The sequence below is a fragment of the Salmo salar genome, chromosome 12 (genome assembly GCF_965601325.2).
Source record: "Salmo salar chromosome 12, fSalSal1, whole genome shotgun sequence".
Classification (NCBI taxonomy): domain Eukaryota; kingdom Metazoa; phylum Chordata; class Actinopteri; order Salmoniformes; family Salmonidae; genus Salmo; species Salmo salar.
The window spans coordinates 6,188,707-6,214,021 of NC_138302.1; the positions used below are offsets into that span (position 1 = coordinate 6,188,707).

At 40.8% G+C, this 25,315-nt stretch overlaps 1 pseudogene across 1 annotated transcript; it reads right to left on the reverse strand.

Moving 5' to 3' along the window:
* Positions 1-4,284: 4,284 nt before the first annotated feature.
* LOC106563987 (uncharacterized) lies at positions 4,285-25,315 on the reverse strand (annotated as a pseudogene). The gene is made up of 2 exons (XR_014379561.1): positions 24,707-25,315; positions 4,285-5,204 (listed from the first exon to the last, which is right to left on the reverse strand). The product of XR_014379561.1 is annotated as an uncharacterized LOC106563987 (transcript).

Here is a 25,315-nt window from a genome sequence, read left to right on the forward strand (position 1 = left end):
TAACAGTAATGCTGATGTTCCTAGCTCCAACAGTAATCCTGATGTTCCTCGCTCCAACAGTAAGGCTGATGTTCCTCGCTTCAACAGTAATGCTGATGTTTCTAGCTCCAACAGTAATGCTGATGTTCCTCGCTCCAACAGTAATGCTGATGTTCCTAGCTCCAACAGTAATGCTGATGTTTCTAGCTCCAACAGTAATGCTGATGTTCCTCGCTCCAACAGTAATGCTGATGTTCCTAGCTCCAACAGTAATGCTGATGTTTCTAGCTCCAACAGTAATGCTGATGTTTCTAGCTCCAACAGTAATGCTGATGTTTCTAGCTCCAACAGTAATGCTGATGTTTCTAGCTCCAACAGTAATGCTGATGTTCCTAGCTCCAACAGTAATGCTGATGTTCCTAGCTCCAACAGTAATGCTGATGTTCCTCGCTCCAACAGTAATGCTGATGTTCCTCGCTCCAACAGTAATGCTGATGTTCCTAGCTCCAACAGTAATGCTGATGTTCCTCGCTCCAACAGTAATGCTGATGTTTCTCGCTCCAAAAGTAATGCTGATGTTCCTAGCTCCAACAGTAATGCTGATGTTCCTCGCTCCAACAGTAATGCTGATGTTCCTCGCTTCAACAGTAATGCTGATGTTCCTCGCTTCAACAGTAATGCTGATGTTCCTCACTCTAACAGTAATGCTGATGTTCCTAGCTCCAACAGTAATGCTGATGTTCCTCGCTCCAACAGTAATGCTGATGTTCCTCGCTTCAACAGTAATGCTGATGTTTCTAGCTCCAACAGTAATGCTGATGTTCCTCACTCTAACAGTAATGCTGATGTTCCTAGCTCCAACAGTAATGCTGATGTTCCTCGCTCCAACAGTAATGCTGATGTTCCTCGCTTCAACAGTAATGCTGATGTTCCTCGCTTCAACAGTAATGCTGATGTTCCTCACTCTAACAGTAATGCTGATGTTCCTAGCTCCAACAGTAATGCTGATGTTCCTCGCTCCAACAGTAATGCTGATGTTCCTCGCTTCAACAGTAATGCTGATGTTTCTAGCTCCAACAGTAATGCTGATGTTCCTAGCTCCAACAGTAATGCTGATGTTTCTAGCTCCAACAGTAATGCTGATGTTCCTAGCTCCAACAGTAATGCTGATGTTTCTAGCTCCAACAGTAATGCTGATGTTCCTAGCTCCAACAGTAATGCTGATGTTTCTAGCTCCAACAGTAATGCTGATGTTTCTAGCTCCAACAGTAATGCTGATGTTTCTAGCTCCAACAGTAATGCTGATGTTCCTAGCTCCAACAGTAATGCTGATGTTTCTAGCTCCAACAGTAATGCTGATGTTTCTAGCTCCAACAGCAATGCTGATGTTCCTAGCTCCAACAGTAATGCTGATGTTTCTAGCTCCAACAGTAATGCTGATGTTTCTAGCTCCAACAGTAATGCTGATGTTCCTAGCTCCAACAGTAATGCTGATAGCTGGTTAGAACAGTGACTAAGGTTTAAAAACTTCTTAAGGCTAGGGGTCAGTATTTTGATGTCCGGATGAAAAGCGGGCCCAAAGTAAACTGCCTGTTACTCAGGCCCAGAAGCTAGGATTTGAATAGAAAAACACTCTAAAGTTTTTAAAACTGTTAAAATAATGTCTGTGAATATAACAGAACTGATTTGGCAGGCGAAAGCATGAGGACAAACCATCCAGGGGGAAAAAAATTGAGGTCATAGGATTTTCCAATGGTTTTCTATGGGATACCCTAATTATTAGGAACCTGGTTGCAGTTCCTATGGCTTCCACTAGATGTCAACAGTCTTAGAAATTAGTCGATGTTTTTCTTTTGAGAAATGAAGAAGTAGTGCTGTTCTTTGTACGTGTCACTCTGAACGTCCCCCATCTTTTGTTACGCGTGAACAGGAGCACGCTCCGTGTTATTTTTCTTCAGTATTGGAAACAGATTATCCCGTGTTAAATTTTATCGATTATTTACATTTTAGGATACCTGAGGTTGGATTAGGAACGTTGTTTGAAATGTTTGGACCAAGTTTACAGGTAACTTATTAGATACTTTGTAGTCATGTTGGGCGAGTTGGAACCGGTGTATTTCTGAATCAAACGCGCCAAATAAATTGACATTTTGGGGATATAAAGAAGGCATTTATCGAACAAAACGACCATTCATTGTGTCACGGAGATATTTGGGATTGCAAAAAGAAGAAGATCTTCAAAGGTAAGGCATTTATTATATCGTTATTTCTGACTTTTGGGTCACACCTGCCTGGGTTGAAAAATTATTTTCATGTGTTTGTATGCGGGGCGTTGTCCTCAGATAATCACATGGTGTGCTTTCGCCGTAAAGCCTTTTTGAAATCTGACACAGCGGCTGAATTAACAAGAAGTGAAGCTTTATTTTGATATATTACACTTATATTTTCGTGAATGCTGAATATTGATATTTCTCTAGTTTGAATTTGGCGCTCTGCAATTTCACCGGATGTTGTCAAATCGATCCCGCTAAAGGGATTGCCGCATGAAGGGATAACTAAGAGGTTTTAAGGGCAGGGTATTGGGTAGAGGCTGGCTAGTGGTGACTATTTAACAGACTGATGGCCTGGAGATAGAAGCTGCTTTTCAGTCTCTCGGCCCCAGCTTTGATGCACTTGTACATTCTCCGCCTTCTAAATGGTGTCGTGGTGAACAGGCCATGGTTCGGGGTGGCTGAAGTCCTTGATGATCTTCTTGGCCTTCCTGTGACCGGGTGCTGTAGATGTCTTGAGGGGTAGGCAGTGTGCCCCCGGTGATGTGATGGGCTGTGTGCACCACCCTCTGGAGAGCCCTGTGGTTGCAGGTGGTGCAGTTGCCATACCAGGTGGTGATACAGCACAACGGAATGCTCTCAATGGTGCATCTGTAAAAGTTTTTGATGGTCTTAGGGGCTTCAATCGTATAACAATTCAATGTCATAACAATTCATTTCAAAGTATGGGTTTTCCTCACTGCTTACAGATAATAATTATCTCCATGTAGATGCTGAATAGGAATACATTTCACATTTATACTTACGTAAGATGTGAACATACTATTCCTTATAACTATATAAAATATTTTCAATGAATATTCCAGCAACAGGTTACTGTGCCAATTTACCTTACAACCAATAAGCAAAGGATACCGACTTCAGGCGCTTCAACATGGTTTGTGTTTTCAACACCACAAAGTTGTAAACACTTTAAACAGGCACTTGTGATTTTTGTGGTATGTCCCTGGACTCTTGGGAATCTTGGTAGATTTTTGTGCTATGTCAATGGATTCTTGGTAGATTTTCGAGAAAATATGAATCCCTAGGTTGTAGGTATAGTATATTTTCATTTAGGGGAAAAAACTAAATTAACTCAGACAATAACTCAGCCAGGACGAATACATATTTTTTTAAATATCCTACAGATTAGATCTAGCCTAAACAACTTCTTATCCATGTAAAATATGATACAGATTAGATTTAGACCAGAAAAATATCATACAGATTAGATTTAGACCAGAAAAATATCATACAGATTAGATTTAGCCTAGACGACTTCTTATCCATGTAAAATATCATACAGATTAGATATAGCCTAGATGACTACTTATCCATGTTCAACATTAACCAGATGTGACCAGACTATTCCCTTAAACCACTCTGTGAGATGTGACCAGACTATTAAAGCCACTCTGTTAGATGTGACCAGACTATTAAAGCCACTCTGTTAGATGTGACCAGACTATTAAAGCCACTCTGTTAGATGTGACCAGACTATTGCCTTAAAGCCACTCTGTAAGATATAAATCATCAGAGGACCAGCGATTGGAGCAAATGCATCATGTTGAAACGGCACTCAATATTGTGTAGTCTTTGAGGAATGACACACACACAGGAAACACAGAGCCAGAGTTAGAAAATGACAATTTAATAACAGTGTGTATACATTGAAACTGACTCCATATTCAGCTCATGTTTTGAAATAAAACATTTATATTTCAGTCCTGCATTGTACTTATTTGATTTCATGTGACAAACAAAAACAGTCGGAAGCTTAGCTTCCACCTGATTGGTTTGGTAGAAGACAAAAAACACTGCGCACGCTATGGGGCGTGGGACGTCCTCTACAATAATATGCCTGCTCTAAATTATTTTGACCAGCAGGTGCCAATAGTGTACACTGTGTTGATCAAAGCGTTGAGTAATGTACCTATTTTTGACACGATTGGCTGGAAAACCGAAACGCTTCGCTTCCCCGTCACTACTGCCCATGTATGTGTTCTTTCATGGCTTTTCAGCAAGCCTCTCTGGGTAAAACCCTTCCCACACTGGGAGCATTGGAAAGGCTTCTCCCGTGTGTGTGTTATATTATGTTCTTTCAGGTCCCCTAACCGGATAAATTAGAATAATTTTCACACTGGGGGCAGTGATAAGGCTTCTTCCCTGTATGTGCTGTGTTCTTTCATGACCTTTCAGGCTCCCTATCTGGGTAAAACCTTTTCCACACTGAGAGCATTGGAAAGGCTTCTCCCCTGTGTGTGTCCTATCATGCTTTTTCAGGCTCCCCATCTGGGTAAAACCCTTTCCACACTGAGCGCATTGGAAAGGCTTTTCGACAGAGTGTGTTCTCTCATGTGATTTCAGGGTACCTGATTGGGCAAACGCCTTTCCACACTGAGAGCATTGGAAAGGCTTCTCTACAGAGTGTGTTCTCTCATGTGATTTCAAGGTACCTGATTGGGTAAAACTCTTACCACAGTGGGAGCAGAGGAAGGGCTTCTCTCCAGTGTGTATTCTTTTATGTTTTTCCAGTTGCCCAAACTGTGTAAAACTCTTTTCACACTGGGAACAGTGGAACGGCTTCTCTACTGAGTGTATTCTCTCGTGTTTTTTCAGGTTACTTGACATGGAGAACTCTCTTTCCACACTGGGAGCAGTGGAAAGGCTTTTCACCTGGGTGCCTCCTCGCATGTGATTTCAGATACCCTAAATGGGTAAAACTCTTTCCACACTGAGAGCATTGGAAAGGTTTTTCTCCTGTGTGTATTCTCTTATGATCTTTCAGATGCGATGACTGCATAAATCTCTTTCCACACTGAGAGCAGTGATGTTGTTTTGCTGGTGTGGGCATCTCTGGGTCTGGTTCCCCTGAAGGACTCTTCTCGCTGTCAGAGTGAGAGTCTGGTCTCTCTCCTGTCAAAGACAAGAGTATTTTGTTAAACAGAGAGACATGAATAAAATCTCCACATTTTTAAACTGTCTCCCTATGAGCTTTAATCCAGTCTAGATCCCTTATTATAAAATGGGTAGTTTGGATCATGGATGCCGATTGGTTGGTAGCTGTTAGTTATTCACAATAATCCACTGGTAATACCTGTTAAGTTCCATTTTAATTATCCCTAAACATCCGCTGTCCCACAGCCCAGCAAGGCCATTTATAACTAATCTCAACTGTCCCACAGCCCTGCCAGGCCATTTATAAACTAATCTCCACTGTCCCACAGCCCTGCCAGGCCATTTATAAACTAATCTCCACTGTCCCACAGCCCTGCCAGGCCATTTATAAACTAATCTCCACTGTCCCACAGCCCTGCCAGGCCATTTATAAACTAATCTCCACTGTCCCACAGCCCTGCCAGGCAATTCATAAAATAATCTCCACTGGAAAAAAAGCATAGCAGCATACGGACATCATTAACCCATGGCTACTAGCCTAACATTTGGTTTGGAACAGAGGGACATCATTAACCCATGGCTACTAGCCTAACATTTGGTTAGGAACAGAGGGACATCATTAACCCATGGCTACTAGCCTAACATTTGGTTAGGAACAGAGGGACATCATTAACCCATGGCTACTAGCCTAACATTTGGTTAGGAACAGAGGGACATCATTAACCCATGGCTACTAGCCTAACATTTGGTTTGTAACAGAGGGACATCATTAACCCATGGCTACTAGCCTAACATTTGGTTAGGAACAGAGGGACATCATTAACCCATGGCTACTAGCCTAACATTTGGTTTGGAACAGAGGGACATCATTAACCCATGGCTACTAGCCTAACATTTGGTTAGGAACAGAGGGACATCATTAACCCATGGCTACTAGCCTAACATTTGGTTTGGAACAGAGGGGAGTTGTATAATCCTTGCTATCTGCCTCTCCGACCTCCTGCAACTTTGTAATATAATAATCATTATTTTATGAAAGCAATAAGAAAGTCAATCCCAAGTTATTATGAATAACACACCATTGTTTCCCTCCACTTTGTATCATGCCAGAACAAATCAAATCAAATTTGAATTGGTCACATACACATGGTTAGCAGATGTTAATGCGAGTGTAGCGAAATGCTTGCAGCACTTAGTTGTGTTTTCACTTCAGGATAATCCGCAGGTTCTCATGCCTTGTTGATTCAATAACCTGTGGGGCCGGTGTCTATATAACCTGTAATAACCTGTGGGGCCTGTGTCTATATAACCTGTAATAACCTGTGGGGCCTGTGTCTATAGAACCTGTAATAACCTGTGGGGCCTGTGTCTATATAACCTGTAATAACCTGTGGGGCCTGTGTCTATATAACCTGTAATAACCTGTGGGGCCTGTGTCTATAGAACCTGTAATAACCTGTGGGGCCTGTGTCTATATAACCTGTAATAACCTGTGGGGCCTGTGTCTATAGAACCTGTAATAACCTGTGGGGCCTGTGTCTATATAACCTGTAATAACCTGTGGGGCCTGTGTCTATAGAACCTGTAATAACCTGTGGGGCCGGTGTCTATAGAACCTGTAATAACCTGTGGGGCCTGTGTCTATAGAACCTGTAATAACCTGTGGGGCCTGTGTCTATAGAACCTGTAATAACCTGTGGGGCCTGTGTCTATAGAACCTGTAATAACCTGTGGGGCCGGTGTCTATATAACCTGTAATAACCTGTGGGGCCTGTGTCTATAGAACCTGTAATAACCTGTGGGGCCGGTGTCTATAGAACCTGTAATAACCTGTGGGGCCTGTGTCTATATAACCTGTAATAACCTGTGGGGCCTGTGTCTATAGAACCTGTAATAACCTGTGGGGCCGGTGTCTATATAACCTGTAATAACCTGTGGGGCCGGTGTCTATAGAACCTGTAATAACCTGTGGGGCCGGTGTCTATAGAACCTGTAATAACCTGTGGGGCCGGTGTCTATAGAACCTGTAATAACCTGTGGGGCCGGTGTCTATAGAACCTGTAATAACCTGTGGGGCCGGTGTCTATAGAACCTGTAATAACCTGTGGGGCCGGTGTCTATAGAACACTTAATCCAAATGATCCTTCCATGTCTTCATGTCTTCATGTCGAAATCAGACATGAGTTGGTGGTAATAACAGGTTATATGATGTGGTATCATAGATATTTTAAATCAGATCAGTCTGTCTTACCTTATAGCTAAAATATGAAGGACCTAATCACACCATAGATATTTAAATCAGATCAGTCTGTCTTACCTTATAGCTAAAATATGAAGGAGCTAACAACACCATAGAGATTTCAATCAGATCAGTCTGTCTTACCTTATAGCTAAAATATGAAGGATGTAAAGACACCATTTTGATTTTAAAAACAAATGACAGAGATTCAAAATCACATTTTGCTCTCATGGGATGTTGAGTATAGAGACTAAACAAAGCACTACAGAACAATATAATGGGAAGTATTTCATCCAGTAACGTTTTTTTTGGTGCCCGCCCACTCGTGTAGCTTTAAAGGTTGGCTTTGGGCACAAAAAAAACTGTCCAACTCCGCCTCTTTCTCAATTTTCTAACAGAAATGGGATGTGCCTTTGGTGGTTCATCGTTGTACCATTCTGGTCATGCGCGCCGCGACCGACGGAGCTCGTTCGTAAACTAAAAGGGTTTACAGACAATACGCAGAGGGCCGACGGAGCTTAGCGCAGTGTGGCAATGTCGTTTTTCGTTACAAAAGGGGCGGCTCCTTGTAATAAACTCCGTCATTCAAAGCAGTTTTTTTTCTACCTGGATATTGATACGCAACGTACCGTTCCACTGCGAAGATTGCGGGGCAGTATTGAGAGAGTTTTGCAACGGAAGATCCGCCCGTGTCTACGTCCCATTTTTTTCCGTTATCCCTTCAGGTATAAACACAGATGGACGTTGTGCTACTTTGCTTCTACTACGTGCCAGTGGTGGGAAAAGTACCCAATTGTCAAACTTGAGTAAAAGTAAAGATAACTTAATAGAAAATTACTCAAGAAAAAGTGAACGTCGCCCAGTAAAATACTACTTGAGTAAAATAATTGTTTTAAAACCTCTTCAGCATCTCATCCCGTCAGCGGGATCAAAATCCAGCGAAAAATCATATCGCCATTAGCATAACAAAATGTTCATAATTTGAAACAAAAAAAATATATATATTTGATCGTTTTATAGATACACCTCTCCTGAATCGACCCACGTCGTCCGATTTCAAAAAGGTTTTACAGGAAAAGCAAATCATTAGATTATGTTAGAGGAGTCCATCGTAAAAAGCAGCAACATAGCCATTTTCCGACCAACCACTTGCATCACAAATAACCAAAAAACAGCTAAATGCAGCACTAACCTTTTACAAACTTCATCAGATGACACACCTAGGACATCATGTTACACAATGCATGCATTCTTTTGTTCAATAAAGTTCATATTTATATATGAAAACAGCATTTTACATCGGCGTCTGACGTTGACTAACTATTTTCCCGTCAAAAGCATCCGATGAAACAGTGCTACAATTTACTGAATTACTATTCGAAAACATGTTTAAAATGTAATATTGTCATTCTAAGATTTATAGATGAATATCTCTTGAAAGCACCTGTCATACCAGATTTAAAAATAACTTTACTGGGTAATCACACTTAGCGATAAAAGGGGATGCGATACTCAGAAAATGACCTAGTAAATACAGCTCGGCGCCATCTTGGAACAATCGCATATCACATCTAATGTTGTATAATATTGTCAATAATCCCTTACCTTTAGTTGTCTTCATCAGAAAGCACTTCCAGGAATCCCAGGTCCACAACAGATGTATTTTCGGTCGAAAAAGTCCATCCTTTATGTTCCATTAGCTTGCTGTTGTTAGCGCGTCTCAAGGCAGTATCCAAAAGCTCTGCCGGCCGCGGGACAGCCGTGTCGGAAAAAAACAATTTTTTCCCATTTAGGTTCGTTCAAACATGTCAAACGTTGTATAACATAAATCTTCAGGGCCTGTTTCAACAAGAGAGCCAATAAGATTCGAGGGGGACGATTTCAATGTGTTTCAAAACGTTTCCAAAGGTGGGGGTAGACAGGGCCGCCGGCGTCATAATGGTGATGGCCCTCCCGCTGTGACCAATTTCCAACGCGTCTCATTCACTGAGTTTCGACAGTAAAAGGCTCAAAACACTTTGTAAAGACTGGCGACATCTTGTGGAAGCAATAGGAAGTGCTCAAATAACGATAGTTCACGGTGTGAATAATAGGCAACGACGTGAAGTTGAGTCCACAATTCAGAATTCCACTTCCTGTTTCAATCGGTCTCGGGGTTTTGACTGCCATATGAGTTCTGTTATACTCACAGACACCATTAAAACAGTTTTAGAAACTTTTGGGTGTTTTCTATCCACAGGTATTAATTATATGCATATCCTAGCTTCTGAGTCTGATTAGTAGGCCGTTGAAAATGGGCACAAATTTTTTCCAAAATGCGCTGTGGCGCCCCCTATCCTAGGGTAACGTCAAGAGGTTGTTTTAAATATACTTAAGTATCAAAAGTAAATGTAATTTCAAAAATAAAAGTATAAATCATTTCACATTCCTAATATTTAGCAAACCAGACAACACGATTTTCATTTTGTATTTTTTTATTTACGGATAGCTAGGGGTAAAATGACAAACGAAGCATTTGTGTTTAGTGAGTCTGCCAGATAAGAGGCAGTAGGGATGACCATGGATGTTCTCTGTTTAGTGAGTCTGCCAGATAAGAGGCAGTAGGGATGACCAGGGATGTTCTCTGTTTAGTGAGTCTGCCAGATAAGAGGCAGTAGGGATGATCAGGGATGTTCTCTGTTTAGTGAGTCTGCCAGATAAGAGGCAGTAGGGATGACCAGGGATGTTCTCTGTTTAGTGAGTCTGCCAGATAAGAGGCAGTAGGGATGACCAGGGATGTTCTCTTCATGTGCTTGAATTGGAAAATGTTCCTGCTGCTAAGCATTCATCATGTAACGAGTACTTGTAACGAGTACTTTTGGGGAAAAAGTATGCAGTAAAAAGTACATTATTTTGGGTGTCAGGGAAAATGTATGCAGTAAAAAGTACATTATTTTGGATGTCAGGGAAAATGTATGCCGTAAAAAGTACATCGTTTTCTTTAGGAATGCGGTAGAGTAAAAGTTGTCAAAAAATCAATAGTAAAGTAAGGTACAGGTAGCCAAAAAAATGACTTAAGTAGTACTTGAAAGTATTTTTACTTAAGTACTTTACACCACTGCTACTTGCAAGCTTCCTTTTTTGTGCATTTTATTTTGCGATTTGCTAAGCGCAATTATGTCCCGTTTGGAGGAGCGTCTGTGTGAGCTGGTGAGACAATACGAGAACCGTTACAACCCTTTGATGCGGACGTATTCAGACAAGGAAAAGACAACAGCTGGAGGGAGATATGACATTTGAACACCCATACTGATATCAAAGAAACATGGAGAAAGGTGATGTTTGCAATCCGAAAAGGGTAAAGGAGACGAGGAATAGTGGTGTGTGTGTCCCACTGACTGTCAGGCTTCGTGTTTACGTGAAACATCGTCAGACAGAGACCAATATGCCAGATACGGTATGTAATCATCATGCAGCCGGGTCTTTTTGTACAGTCACTGTGATCTGATGTTTAGCTAACCTACACAAAACTAAAATATAAACACAACACGTAATGTTCTATTGAAGAATGTTGTGATGTTCTATTGAAGAATGTTGTGTTGTTCTATTGAAGAATGTTGTGATGTTCTATTGAAGAATATTGTGATGTTCTATTGAAGAATTAACTGATGTTCTATTGAAGAATGTTGTTAGTGAGCATTTTTCCTTTGCCAAGATCATCCATCTACCTGACAGGTGTGGCATATCAAGAAGCTGATTAAACAGCATGATCATTACACAGGTGCACCTTGTTCTGGGAACAATAAAAGGCCCCTCAACACAATGTTACAGATGTCACATTTCTGGGGGGAGGGTGCAATTGGCATGCTAACTGCAGGAATGTCCACCAGAGCTTTTGCCAGATAATTTAATGTCCATTTCTCTACCATAAGCTACCTTCAACATCGTTTTAGAGAATTTGGCAGTATGTATGGGCAGGCATAAGCTACAGACAACAATTGCATTTTTTCAATGGCAATTTCAATGCACAGAGATACACTGATGAGATCCTGAGGCCCACTGTCGTGCCATTTATCGGCCGCCATTACCTCATGTTTCAGTATGATAATGCACGGTCCCATGTCGCAAATATTGGTAATTCCTGAAAGCTGAAAATGACCCAGTTCCTCCATGGCCTGCATACTCACCAGACATGTCACGCATTGAGCACGTTTGGGATGCTCTGGATCGACGTGTACAACAGTGTGTTCTAGTTCCCACCAATATCCAGAAACTTCACACAGGCAATGAAGAGGAGTGGGACAACATTCCACAATCAACAGCCTGATCAACTCTATGTGAAGGAGATGTGTCACGCTGCATGAGGCAAATGGTGCTCACACCAGATACGGGCTGGTTTTCTGACCCACACCCCTACCTTTTATTTAAGGTATCTGTGACCAACAGATGCATATCTGTATTCCCAGTCATGTGAAATCCATACATTAGGGCCTAATGAATTTATTTCAATTGACTGATTTCCTTATATGAAATGTAACTCAGTAAAATCTTTGAAATTGTTGTGTGTTGCGTTTATTTTTGTTCATCACATGAAATCAGCTCTTTTCTGGATGGGAGAAATTGTGAGTGTGAAATATTCAGTGCCTGTGTTATCATAGGATTATTCTTGTAGGTGCTGGAGGGTGGGGTTTTGAGGGCCCATCCACAAGTGGTTCATCGCCCCTTGATTCATCATCTCCCCGGGCCTGGTTCATCACCTCTCCGGCCCCTCTCCCCAACGTCCCTTCTCACCAACACCCAACCCATGTCCAGGTGTACCCGTGCCCTCTGCAACTCCATCAACCTCCACCACATCTCCCAGGACCCAGCTCCTCCCATGGCAAGAAGAGGAAGACAGCGGAGGATCCTTTGGACACGAACATTGATGACAAAAAGTTCTGTTTTTATTCATATCAATAAATGATCATATTATATGGAAACGTAGAAAGACACGCATATGTTAATCAGTGCAGATATTTGGGCTCCCGAGTGGCGCAGCGGGTCTAAGGCACTGCATCTCAGTGCAAGAGGCGCCACTACAGTCCCCGGTTCGAATCCAGGCTGTATCACATCCGGCCGTGATTGGGAGTCCCATAGGGCGGCGCACAATTGGCCCAGTGTCGTCCGGGTTTGGCTGGGGTAGGCCGCCATTGTAAATAAGAATTTGTTCTTAACTAACTTGCCTAGTTAAATAAAATCAAAAATGTTTAATGATTGAGAACGCAAAAAAAACGTACTATACTACTGCACATCTGCATTTAGGAAATCAGTCAAACAAACAGATAATATCCCAATAAGCAGCTAGGTCCAAACTGCTCCTACACGGTGTAACAGTACTGAGTAGGTCTAAACTGCCTCCTACACGGTGTAACAGTACTGAGTAGGTCCAAACTGCTCCTACACCGTGTAACAGTACTGAGTAGGTCTAAACTGCCTCTACACTGTGTAACAGTACTGAGTAGGTCCAAACTGCTCCTACACGGTGTAACAGTACTGAGTAGGTCTAAACTGCCTCTACACTGTGTAACAGTACTGAGTAGGTCCAAACTGCTCCTACACAGTGTAACAGTACTGAGTAGGTCCAAACTGTTCCTACACGGTGTAACAGTACTGAGTAGGTCCAAACTGCTCCTTCACAGTGTAACAGTACTGAGTAGGTCCAAACTGTTCCTACACGGTGTAACAGTACTGAGTAGGTCCAAACTGTTCCTACATCATGTAACAGTACTGAGTAGGTCCAAACTGCTCCTACACGGTGTAACAGTACTGAGTAGGTCCAAACTGCTCCTACATCATGTAACAGTACTGAGTAGGTCCAAACTGCTCCTACACGGTGTAACAGTACTGAGTAGGTCCAAACTGCTCCTACATCATGTAACAGTACTGAGTAGGTCCAAACTGCTCCTACACGGTGTAACAGTACTGAGTAGGTCCAAACTGCTCCTACACGGTGTAACAGTACTGAGTAGGTCCAAACTGCTCCTACACGGTGTAACAGTACTGAGTAGGTCCAAACTGCTCCTACATGGTGTAACAGTACTGAGTAGGTCCAAACTGCTCCTACACGGTGTAACAGTACTGAGTAGGTCCAAACTGCTCCTACATGGTGTAACAGTACTGAGTAGGTCCAAACTGCTCCTACACGGTGTAACAGTACTGAGTAGGTCCAAACTGCTCCTACACGGTGTAACAGTACTGAGTAGGTCCAAACTGCTCCTACACGGTGTAACAGTACTGAGTAGGTCCAAACTGCTCCTACACGGTGTAACAGTACTGAGTAGGTCCAAACTGCTCCTACACGGTGTAACAGTACTGAGTAGGTCCAAACTGCTCCTACACGGTGTAACAGTACTGAGTAGGTCCAAACTGCTCCTACACGGTGTAACAGTACTGAGTAGGTCCAAACTGCTCCTACACGGTGTAACAGTACTGAGCTGCGTTCAGTACAAAAAAAAGCAGTGGAACGATCAATTAACATAAATAGGTGCTGTACTGAGCAACTAGTTGAAAAATCATTGGGTTCAAAATGTACTGCTGCCCTTAATGTGTCACTCATTGCTTCAAGCCACACCCACCAACCAGAGCAAACCAACAATTCCTCAAAGTCTGTTCAATACCTTTTTTTAAAGAACTAATTGACCGAAGTTGGGGGGGGGGGGGGGGGGGCACAGGACCGAGTTTGGGAAACCCTGATCTAAGTGATTGGTATTCTGACTGACATGTTGTGTTATATACCTTCCAGCCATCCATTCACCCACTCAGAAGAACTCTAGTGATGTTCTGACTGACATGTTGTGTTGTCTACCTTCCAGCCATCCAATCACCCACTCAGAAGACCTCTAGTGATGTTCTGACTGACATGTTGTGTTGTCCACCTTCCAGCCATCCAATCACCCACTCAGAAGACCTCTAGTGATGTTCTGACTGACATGTTGTGTTGTCTACCTTCCAGCCATCCATTCACCCACTCAGAAGACCTCTAGTGATGTTCTGACTGACATGTTGTGTTGTCTACCTTCCAGCCATCCATTCACCCACTCAGAAGACCTCTAGTGATGTTCTGACTGACATGTTGTGTTGTCTACCTTCCAGCCATCCAATCACCCACTCAGAAGACCTCTAGTGATGTTCTGACTGACATGTTGTGTTGTCTACCTTCCAGCCATCCATTCACCCACTCAGAAGACCTCTAGTGATGTTCTGACTGACATGTTGTGTTGTCTACCTTCCAGCCATCCATTCACCCACTCAGAAGAACTCTAGTGATGTTCTGACTGACATGTTGTGTTGTCTACCTTCCAGCCATCCATTCACCCACTCAGAAGAACTCTAGTGATGTTCTGACTGGCATGTTGTGTTGTCTACCTTCCAGCCATCCATTCACCCACTCAGAAGAACTCTAGTGATGTTCTGACTGACATGTTGTGTTATCTACCTTCCAGCCATCCATTCACCCAATCAGAAGACCTCTAGTGATGTTCTGACTGACATGCTGTAAACCAAACAACTAAATGTCCTGAGGTTTTAAGGTTAGAATCAAGAAATCCACACAATATTCATCCATTTTATAATTTACATTTTATAATATCCAAATCATATCATGAACATGTAAGGTTTCTTACATGTATCCAATATATCAGTGTAGAATCAAAATAAAATACATTTGAAAATTGTCTCAAAAACTAAAACAGGCCTATTCTAGACAATGATTTCATATAAACAATATGATTTAATGTGGCATAAAACAACAGTCAAACATAAGTCAGAACACTGCCTGTCTATGCTATGATGTGATTTCAGGTCTTCTGTCTGGGAAAATGTATTTTTTATTTAACAACCTGATATTCATTACGCAATGGGAACATGGGTACACACATCTCCAGAGTGTTTTCTCTTCTTATGTTTGCGCAGACTTCCTAAATGGAAAAAATATTTTCCACACAGGGAGCAATGGTAAGGTATCTCTCCTGTGTGTGTTCTCTCATGTGATTTTAGGTCATGTGATCGTGAAAATCTCTTTCTACAATGGGCACAGGGGTAAGGCTTTTCTCCTGTGTGTGTCCTCTCATGTGATTTTAGGTCCTGTGACCGTGAGAATCTCTTTCCACAATGGGCACAGGGGTAAGGCTTTTCTCCTGTGTGTATTCTATTATGTTTGTTCAGGCTCCCTGACTGCGCAAAACTCTTTTCACACTGGGAGCAGTGGTATGGTTTCTCCCCTGTGTGTGTCCTCTCGTGTGATTTTAGATCCTGTGATCCTGAAAATCTCTTTGGGCAATAGGCACAGGGATAAGGCTTTTCTCCTGTGTGTATTCTATTATGTTTGTTCAGGCTCCCTAACTGGGTAAAACTCTTTTCACATTGGGAGCAGTGGTATGGTTTCTCCCCTGTGTGTGTCCTCTCATGTGATTTTAGTTGCTGTGATCGTGAAAATCTCTTTCCACACTGAAAACATTGGAAAGACTTTTCTCCTGAGTGTTTCCTTTCATGCTCTTTCAGGCTTCCTAACTGGGTAAAACTCTTTCCACACAAGGAGCAATGGTATGGTTTCTCCCCTGTGTGTGTCCTCTCATGCTCCTTCAGCTTATCTAACGACCTAAAATTATTTCCACAATGGGAACAGCAGTAAGGCTTTTCTCCTGTGTGTATTCTATTATGTTTGTTCAGGCTCCATAACTGGGTAAAACTCTTTCCACACTGGGAGCAGAGAAAAGTTCTCTCCCTTGTGTGTGTCCTCTGATGTATTTTTAGGTACCGTGACAACTTAAAACTCTTATTACACTGGGAGCAGTTGAGTCGTCTCACTGGTTTGGGAGTCTCTGGGTCTGGTTCCTCTGAAGGACTCTTACTGCTGTCAGAGTGAGAGTCTGGTCTCTCTCCTGCCAAAGACAGAGTATTTAGTTAAACAGAGAGACCTGAATGAAACCTCCACATGATAAAACTCTCTTCCTATGAGGTTTAATCTAGACTCATTATAAACCGTACATTTGGATCCTTGATGCCGATTGGTTAATAGCCGTTAGTTATTCACAATACTGCCCGGGTAATGGCTGTTAACAGTTCCATTTGAATTATTCCTACACATCCACTGTCCCACAGCCCTGCCAGGAAATTCATCAACTAATCTCCACTGGAAAAAAGCATCTAGACATTATTACCCCATGCTTCTAGTCAAATATTTGGTTTGTAACAGAAGGGACTTGTTCTGCCTCTCTGACCTCTGCATTTTGTTTGTACAGAAAATATGTATAGAACTTATTGTGGTGATTTATTATTCAATAGAAATGTATGAAAATATGTATTTATGCAAATGTAATCTCCCTTTACTTGCTATAATGACAGATAGTGGCCAATTGTTGGGTTGTTACTAGAATGGTACATAAGGGGTTAAGATGGGGCTAGAATGGTACATAAGGGGTTAAGTTAAGATGGGGTTAGAATGGTACATTAGGGGTTAAGTTAAGATGGGGTTAGAACGGTACATATGGGGTTAAGTTAATTATCATGTAAACACCTTATTCTGCGTTCCAGCTGTGCATGTGCTAGCACCAGCTGAGCCAGCCTTTAGCGCGAGTGAAGTGAGTCCGGAAACAACTAAATGTTTGCGAGCCTTTAGCGCGAGTGAAGTGAGTCCGGAAACAACTAAATGTTTGCGAGCCTTTAGCGCGAGTGAAGTGAGTCCGGAAACAACTAAATGTTTGCGAGCCTTTAGCGCGAGTGAAGTGAGTCCGGAAACAACTAAATGTTTGCGAGCCTTTAGCGCGAGTGAAGTGAGTCCGGAAACAACTAAATGTTTGCGAGCCTTTAGCGCGAGTGAAGTGAGTCCGGAAACAACTAAATGTTTGCGTCTCAGAAGTCGTTTTCACATAACGTTATACAGTATATGTCTGAACTCAGAATCAAATATGCTTCACAAAAATAACATAATAGCTGTGGCAGAAGATATATTCTGAAAAGGCAATATTTCTGCATTTATCAGTGCCATCAGGTAAACTGACTTCAGATGTGTCCATGTAAACAAGATTATTAGAGCCATTTTTGTTTCAGAAAGATATTTTGTCTAGGGATCCAAATTTCGATTAATTTTGATGTCGACTAACCCACCCTCATTAAGCGGTCAACAAACTGTTACATTTTTTTCCCAAACAGTAAAAGGATGTGACAACAAGAAAATACTATCAGAGATCTGTATATTATGACAAGATTCTCAAGTCTCCGCCCTAACAATGGGAGTTGTCCCAATGGCGTGAAGGCAGGCGACAAGTTCTGGTCCAAAATAAGCCGATATATGCCCAATGCATTTCTTTTGACAAGAGGGAAACCTCTCGCTTCACTTCTTCCTCTCTGATGCTATTGTGATGGAAAATGTTATGTTTGTGCTTTTCTAATAACCAATGTCTGTGTTCATGTAAGTGACTGATTGAACGAATCCTCACTATCAGTATCTGCAATTTGGCAATACGCCCAGACCCTTGTTTTGAGAACGAAAGGGATATCTCAGTTTCAAGGTCTCAGCTTGGAGAGAAGAAGCCTCGTGAGGTATTGGTCTGTCACATGCATGAACCAAACGTTAATGATGAATTAACTGTGAATGACGAATAAGCTAAATCATGAAAATATAACTTGTCTGTGTTAGCAGTATATAAGAGATCTAACAGGACTGCCCCGGAGGAGCTCCCTGCAGACCGGTACTTTATGCATTTCAGTTTGACTGTGACCTCTCCAGCTTGCTGTTAATAAATAATGATTCATTTCAATCATCATCATCATGTAGTAACCCCAAAAAAATTGTTAAATCAAAATATATTTTATAATTTGAGATTCTTCAAATAGCCACCCTTTGCCTTGACAACTTTGCACACTCTTGGCATTCTCTCAACCAGCTTCATGAGGTAGTCACCTGGAATGCATGGTTACTACATGATTCCATATATGTTATTTCATAGTTTTGATGTTTTCACTATTATTCTACAATGCAGAAAATAGTAAAAATAAAGAAAAACCCTTGAATGAGTAGGTGTTCTAAAACTTTGACCGGTAGTGTATATATGACGATGTCTTAATGATTTGATTCATCCACCGTCTTAACGATGGAGAGTCATTTGATTCATCCACCGTCTTAACGATGGAGGGTCATTTGATTCAACCACCACCTTCTTAATGATGGAGGGTCATTTGATTCATCCACCGTCTTAACGATGGAGGGTCATTTGATTCAACCACCACCTTCTTAATGATGGAGGGTCATTTGATTCATCCACCGTCTTAACGATGGAAGGCCTGAGACAATGGGCCTCAGGGTCTTGTCATGGTATCTCTGTGCATTCAAATTGCTATCGTATAAATGCAATTCCTTGACATCAGCAAACCGCTCGCCCACAAACGACGCCATAAACGCTACGCTGTCTGCCCGATACAGTTGAAACTGGAATTTATCAGTGAAGAGCACACTTCTCCAGCGTGCCAGTCGCCAATGAAGGTGAGCATTATTCCACTGGAGTCGGTTACGATGCCGAACCGCAGTCAGGTCAAGACCCTGGTGAGGATGATGAGCATGCAGATGAGCTTCCCTGAGACGGTTTCTGACCATTTGTGCAGAAATTCTTTGGTTGTGCACAGTTTCCCACAGTTTCATCAGCTTTCCGGGTGGCTGGTCTCATACGATCCCACAGGTGAAGAAGCTGGATGTGGAGGTCCTGGGCTGGCATGGTTACACGTAGTCCGCGGGTGTGAGGCCGGTTGGAAGTACTGCGATATTCTCTAAAGCAAAGTTGGAGGCGGCTTATGGTAGAGAAATGAACATTCAATTTTCTGGCAACAGCTCTGGTGGATATTCCTGCAGTCAACAAGCCAATTGCACGCTCACTCAAAACTCAAAACTTGAGTGTTGTGTGACAAAACTGCACACTTTAGAGTGGCCTGTTATTTTCCCCAGCACAAGGTGCGCCTGTGTAATGATCAGGCTGTTTAACAAATGACACACTAGTCAGGAGGATGGATTATCTTGGGAAAGGAGAAATGCTCACTAACAGGGATGTAAACAAATTTGTGCAAAACATTATAGAGAAATAACATTTCTGGGATCTTTTATTTTAGCTCATGAAACATGGGACCAACACTTTACATGTTGCGTTTATATTCTGTTCAGTCTTCGATAAGATGCACAAATCAACATTTCTGAAAAATCAGTAATGGAATTTCTGCAATTGAATTGCCTACAATGGGAAATCATAGTATTCACAAACCACAGTTGGGTTCACAAGTTTGGACAGTAGAGTAGAGTACAGTACAGTAGAGTACAGTACAGTACAGCACAGTAGAGTACAGTAGAGTAGAGTACAGTACAGAAGTGTACAGTAGAGTACAGTACAGTAGAGTAGAGTACAGTAGAGTACAGTAGAGGGCAGTAGAGCACAGTATAGTAGAGTGCAGTAGAGCACAGTACAGTAGAGTACAGTACAGTAGAGCAGAGTACAGTACAGAAAAGTGGAGTATAGCTCAGTATAGTAGAGTATAGTAGAGTTCATTACACACTAGAGTTGAGTATAGCTCAGTATAGTAGAGTATAGTAGAGTTCATTACACACTAGAGTTGAGTATAGCTCAGTATAGTAGAGTTGAGTAGAGTTCATTACACACTAGAGTTGAGTATAGCTCAGTATAGTAGAGTATAGTAGAGTTCATTACACACTAGAGTTGAGTATAGCTCAGTATAGTAGAGTATAGTAGAGTTCATTACACACTAGATTTGAGTATAGCTCAGTATAGTAGAGTATAGTAGAGTTCATTACACACTAGAGTTGAGTATAGCTCAGTATAGTAGAGTATAGTAGAGTTCATTACACACTAGAGTTGAGTATAGCTCAGTATAGTAGAGTAGAGTTCATTACACACTAGAGTTGAGTATAGCTCAGTATAGTAGAGTATAGTAGAGTTCATTACACACTAGAGTTGAGTATAGCTCAGTATAGTAGAGTATAGTAGAGTTCATTACACACTAGAGTTGAGTATAGCTCAGTATAGTAGAGTATAGTAGAGTTCATTACACACTAGAGTTGAGTATAGCTCAGTATAGTAGAGTATAGTAGAGTTCATTACACACTAGAGTTGAGTATAGCTCAGTATAGTAGAGTATAGTAGAGTTCATTACACACTAGAGTGGAGTATAGCTCAGTATAGTAGAGTATAGTAGAGTTCATTACACACTAGAGTTGAGTATAACTCAGTATAGTAGAGTATAGTAGAGTTCATTACACACTAGAGTTGAGTATAGCTCAGTATAGTAGAGTATAGTAGAGTTCATTACACACTAGAGTTGAGTATAGCTCAGTATAGTAGAGTATAGTAGAGTTCATTACACACTAGAGTGGAGTATAGCTCAGTATAGTAGAGTATAGTAGAGTTCATTACACACTAGAGTTGAGTATAGCTCAGTATAGTAGAGTATAGTAGAGTTCATTACACACTAGAGTTGAGTATAGCTCAGTATAGTAGAGTTGAGTAGAGTTCATTACACACTAGAGTTGAGTATAGCTCAGTATAGTAGAGTTGAGTAGAGTTCATCACACACTAGAGTTGAACAAACTATAATGTGCATTATTGTACTGTACTGAGCTCTATTGTACTAAACTCTGTTTTCCATCAGCGCTGGCCGTCGGCTAATCAGCCAGTTACCACTCATTTTCAGCCCACTATTTTACCCACTTCATATTACTAGGTATACTTTTCATCTAACAGTTTTAACTGGCTAGTCTGTCGAGCCCTCTCCTGCTAGAATGAACAATATGCATATTCTAGTCATCTATTGAGAGGAGAAGCACCTCACAAAGTGAATATTGACAGGGACTCGTAGTCTGTACCCCCTCCCGGTACAATCTGTGTGCTCTGTAGACAGAGGAGGGAGAGAATTTGAACGTCCCATGTCATAGAAGTGGTAATGATGATTTGAAATCCAGTAGGGAATCAACTAAATGTATATAAAATGTATTCATTTGCCCAAGTTGATCACAAGACATGAACAGAAGGCATCAGTGATTCGTATTTCCTGTAACTTTCTGAAGAGGCAACGTGTGTGTGGTCCGCACGTCTACCACTTTGTATAGCCGTTAGTGATGATGCTAACGTTAATGAAAACAGTCTTCTGGTAGAATGTCTGTCTGTGTGTGTGTGGTCCGCACGTCTACCACTTTGTATAGCCGTTAGCGATGATGCTAACGTTAATGAAAACAGTCTTGTGGTAGAATGTCTGTCTGTGTGTGTGTGGTCCGCACGTCTACCACTTTGTATAACCGTTAGCGAAGATGCTAACGTCTTCTGGTAGATGGAAAGGCTTTCCCAAAAACCTTCTTAATTAAATGTTTAGTCCAAAAATAGCATCTGCTTACGCGGCAGAATGGTATCATGATTATTGTCATCAATCCAGTGGGTATTTGTTTCAGTAACTCTAACATCACATGTGAGCTACAAAAACACAGCTAAATGAATAGCCTCTTGCCAGGTGCATTAATTAAGGGTAACTACAGCCCAAAATGTTATTTAAAATATTTTCCCAGACCTCAAAATTGGTCTCCCGATGTGGTGTAAGCATCGTTGTGGACTTAAAACATAAAATATAATTTTTTCAATTTTTTTAAAGGGTGATTTTGAGAGCGAAAATTGCCAATTTCTCAGTCTGAGTATCACAGAAACTCAAAACGTTGAATGAATAACATGGAATGGATGAAATGTATCAAAATAACTATTCAAAAGATGAAAAACATACAAAAACATATTTGTAAACATAAAATGTGGCATAAAAAGGGAATTTAAAACATCAACTTGTGTAACAAAAGGTTAATAAAATAAACAGTGTTACTGTTTGACAGAATTTGTCATTTTTCCATAATTTCCAACATTGGGAATGTTGGTGCTTTTAGACTGAGCTAACATATGGAATTGTTTTAAGATGGTTATGTCATGGATCATTTAGCTATTAGATTAAGAATTGACTGAGCTAACATATGGAATTGTTTTAAGATGGTTATGTCGTGGATCATTTAGCTATTAGATTAAGAATTGACTGAGCTAACATATGGAATTGTTTTAAGATGGTTATGTCGTGGATCATTTAGCTATTAGATTAAGAATTGACTGAGCTAACATATGGAATTGTTTTAAGATGGTTATGTCGTGGATCATTTAGCTATTAGATTAAGAATTGACTGAGCTAACATATGGAATTGTTTTAAGATGGTTATGTCGTGGATCATTTAGCTATTAGATTAAGAATTGACTGAGCTAACATATGGAATTGTTTTAAGATGGTTATTACATTTACATTTAGCAATTTGATTTATAATTATAGGGCCCCTTTAGGTATCCCCCCCCAAAATATTTAAACATTATTTGATTAAATATTGATTTTGGCCTTTATTACTATAGCCCTTAGAAACGCATTGAATAATACATTCATAAATGGCAATAAAAAAGACAGTCAAAATGTTTATTAATAAGGAATAAGGTTTTGAAGTGTCTGTCCTAGATCTAGCAGATATAAAAAAGCTCTGGAAATATTTAGGTATTTTTGGACACACATTTAACCACTTATTTTTGTTGGCAGAAAACTACCTCCATACTTCCATTCATTTGTATGGGTTACCTTCAGATGAAGGTTTAATATCTATATATATATATATATATATATATATATATATATATATATCTCCATACGTCCATTCATTTGTATGGGTTACCTTCAGATGAAGGTTTATTATCTATATATATATATATCTCCATACTTCCATTCATTTGTATGGGTTACCTTCAGATGAAGGTTTAATATCTATATATATCTCCATAGGTCCATTCATTTGTATGGGTTACCTTCAGATGAAGGTTTAATATCTATATATATCTCCATACGTCCATTCATTTGTATGGGTTACCTTCAGATGAAGGTTTAATATCTATATATATCTCCATACGTCCATTCATTTGTATGGGTTACCTTCAGATGAAGGTTTAATATCTATATATATCTCCATAGGTCCATTCATTTGTATGGGTTACCTTCAGATGAATGGGTCGGAGAGCAAAACGGAAGAAAAGAGTCTCCCTTTTCCATAGAATGGTCATTACAGTTTTGAAGGCCAAACAGTTCGGACGCAACAGACGTTTTCGTGAGAAGATTGATTTTCAGGATGTCTCATGGTCTAACAAACACCATTTTTTACATTGCTGCTACTCACTGTTTATTATCTATGCATAGTCATTTTACCCCTACCTAAATGTCCATATTACCTCAATTACCTTGACTAACCTGTACCCCCACACATTGACTCGGTACCGGTACCCCCTGTATATAGCCTCATTACTAACCTGTACCCCCACACATTGACTCGGTACCGGTACCCCCTGTATATAGCCTCATTACTAACCTGTACCCCCACACATTGACTCGGTACCGGTACCCCCTGTATATAGCCTCATTACTAACCAGTACCCCCACACATTGACTCAGTACCGGTACCCCCTGTATATAGCCTCATTATTGTTATTTTATTGTGTTACTTTTTTTTTTACTTTAGTTTATTTAGTCAATATTTTTCTTAACTTGGATTTTTCTTAAAACTGCATTGTTGGTTAAGGGCTTGTCAGTAAGGATTTCACTGTAAGGTCTACTACACCTGTTGTATTCGGGGCATGTGACAAATAAAATTTGATTTGTAGCTCGGCCATCTTCCACCGCAGTTGCGGAAGGCCAACATAGGCAGACGTGCTGGATTAAGACTCAGCCCATGTTGCGTCCCAATATCTCTAGTTTAAACTAACGGATTCTGATGGGGATTATTTTTATTATGTTACTTAGATTGATGCGCAGGTGCATCAAAAGACTATTAAGGATTTTAAATAACCTGTGGTAATTATTTTTTTAAATACATTTCATCCAGATCAAAATGATCCTTCATTGTCTTGATTCTGTCCTCTTCATCATTTGAAATCGCACATGAGAAGATTTTCGCTTTTTTTTTGTGATGTCAAGCATAGACACTGAGCAAAGCACTACAGAAAGAGATATACAGATGTTAACAAATGTTGTAAAAAATATAATGGGAAGCATTTGATCCATAAACGTTTTGTTGTCCGCCCCCCGCTCTTTGTAGCTTTCACAATTCCTACAGCACAGAACTATTAAAGTGTAGAACTTCAGTATAATGCCCCTTTAAAACCACACAGTAGTTCAACAACTGCAGAGTTTGTACCCCTGTTTTTAAGATATTACTCACTGTTGTTAATCAGATCTCCTGTCTCCTCCTCTTCTTCTTCTTCCAATGTGACAGTAATCTCCCCAACTTCCTTCATTCCAAAAATGTCTTCCTCTTCTTTCACTGTGACAGTCACCTCCTCTTTCTCTTCCTCCTCTTTTACTGTAACATCCTCCTCTTTCACTCTGAACGCGTCTTCCTCTTCTTTCACTGAAACGTCTTTCTCTTCTTCTTTCACTGTAACAGCCTCAATCTCTGCTTCTTTTTTTACTGTGACATCCTCCTCTTCCTTCTCCTCTTTCACGACAATGTTCAGCCCCAGAGTTTCTTTCTCCGTCCAGCAGATCCCCTCTTTAGAAGTGGGGGAGTCGTTTAGTGAGCTCATGGTCGGGATGTTAGCTAGATAGCTAGTTAGCATTAGTGACTAGACTAGCACTACTGCTAATTTACTCAGCCAGCTAGCTGACGAACAACAACGTAAATATTAAATTGGGTAACTAACTAGTAGATACGGCAAGTGTGTTTAAAACACTGTGGCTAATATACAGCGAAAGCGTTTAAAGAGCTTGAATGTTTTCGGCTATGTTGGCTAGAAGCTACCGAGGTGGATAACTCGCTGTTGTTGTTGAA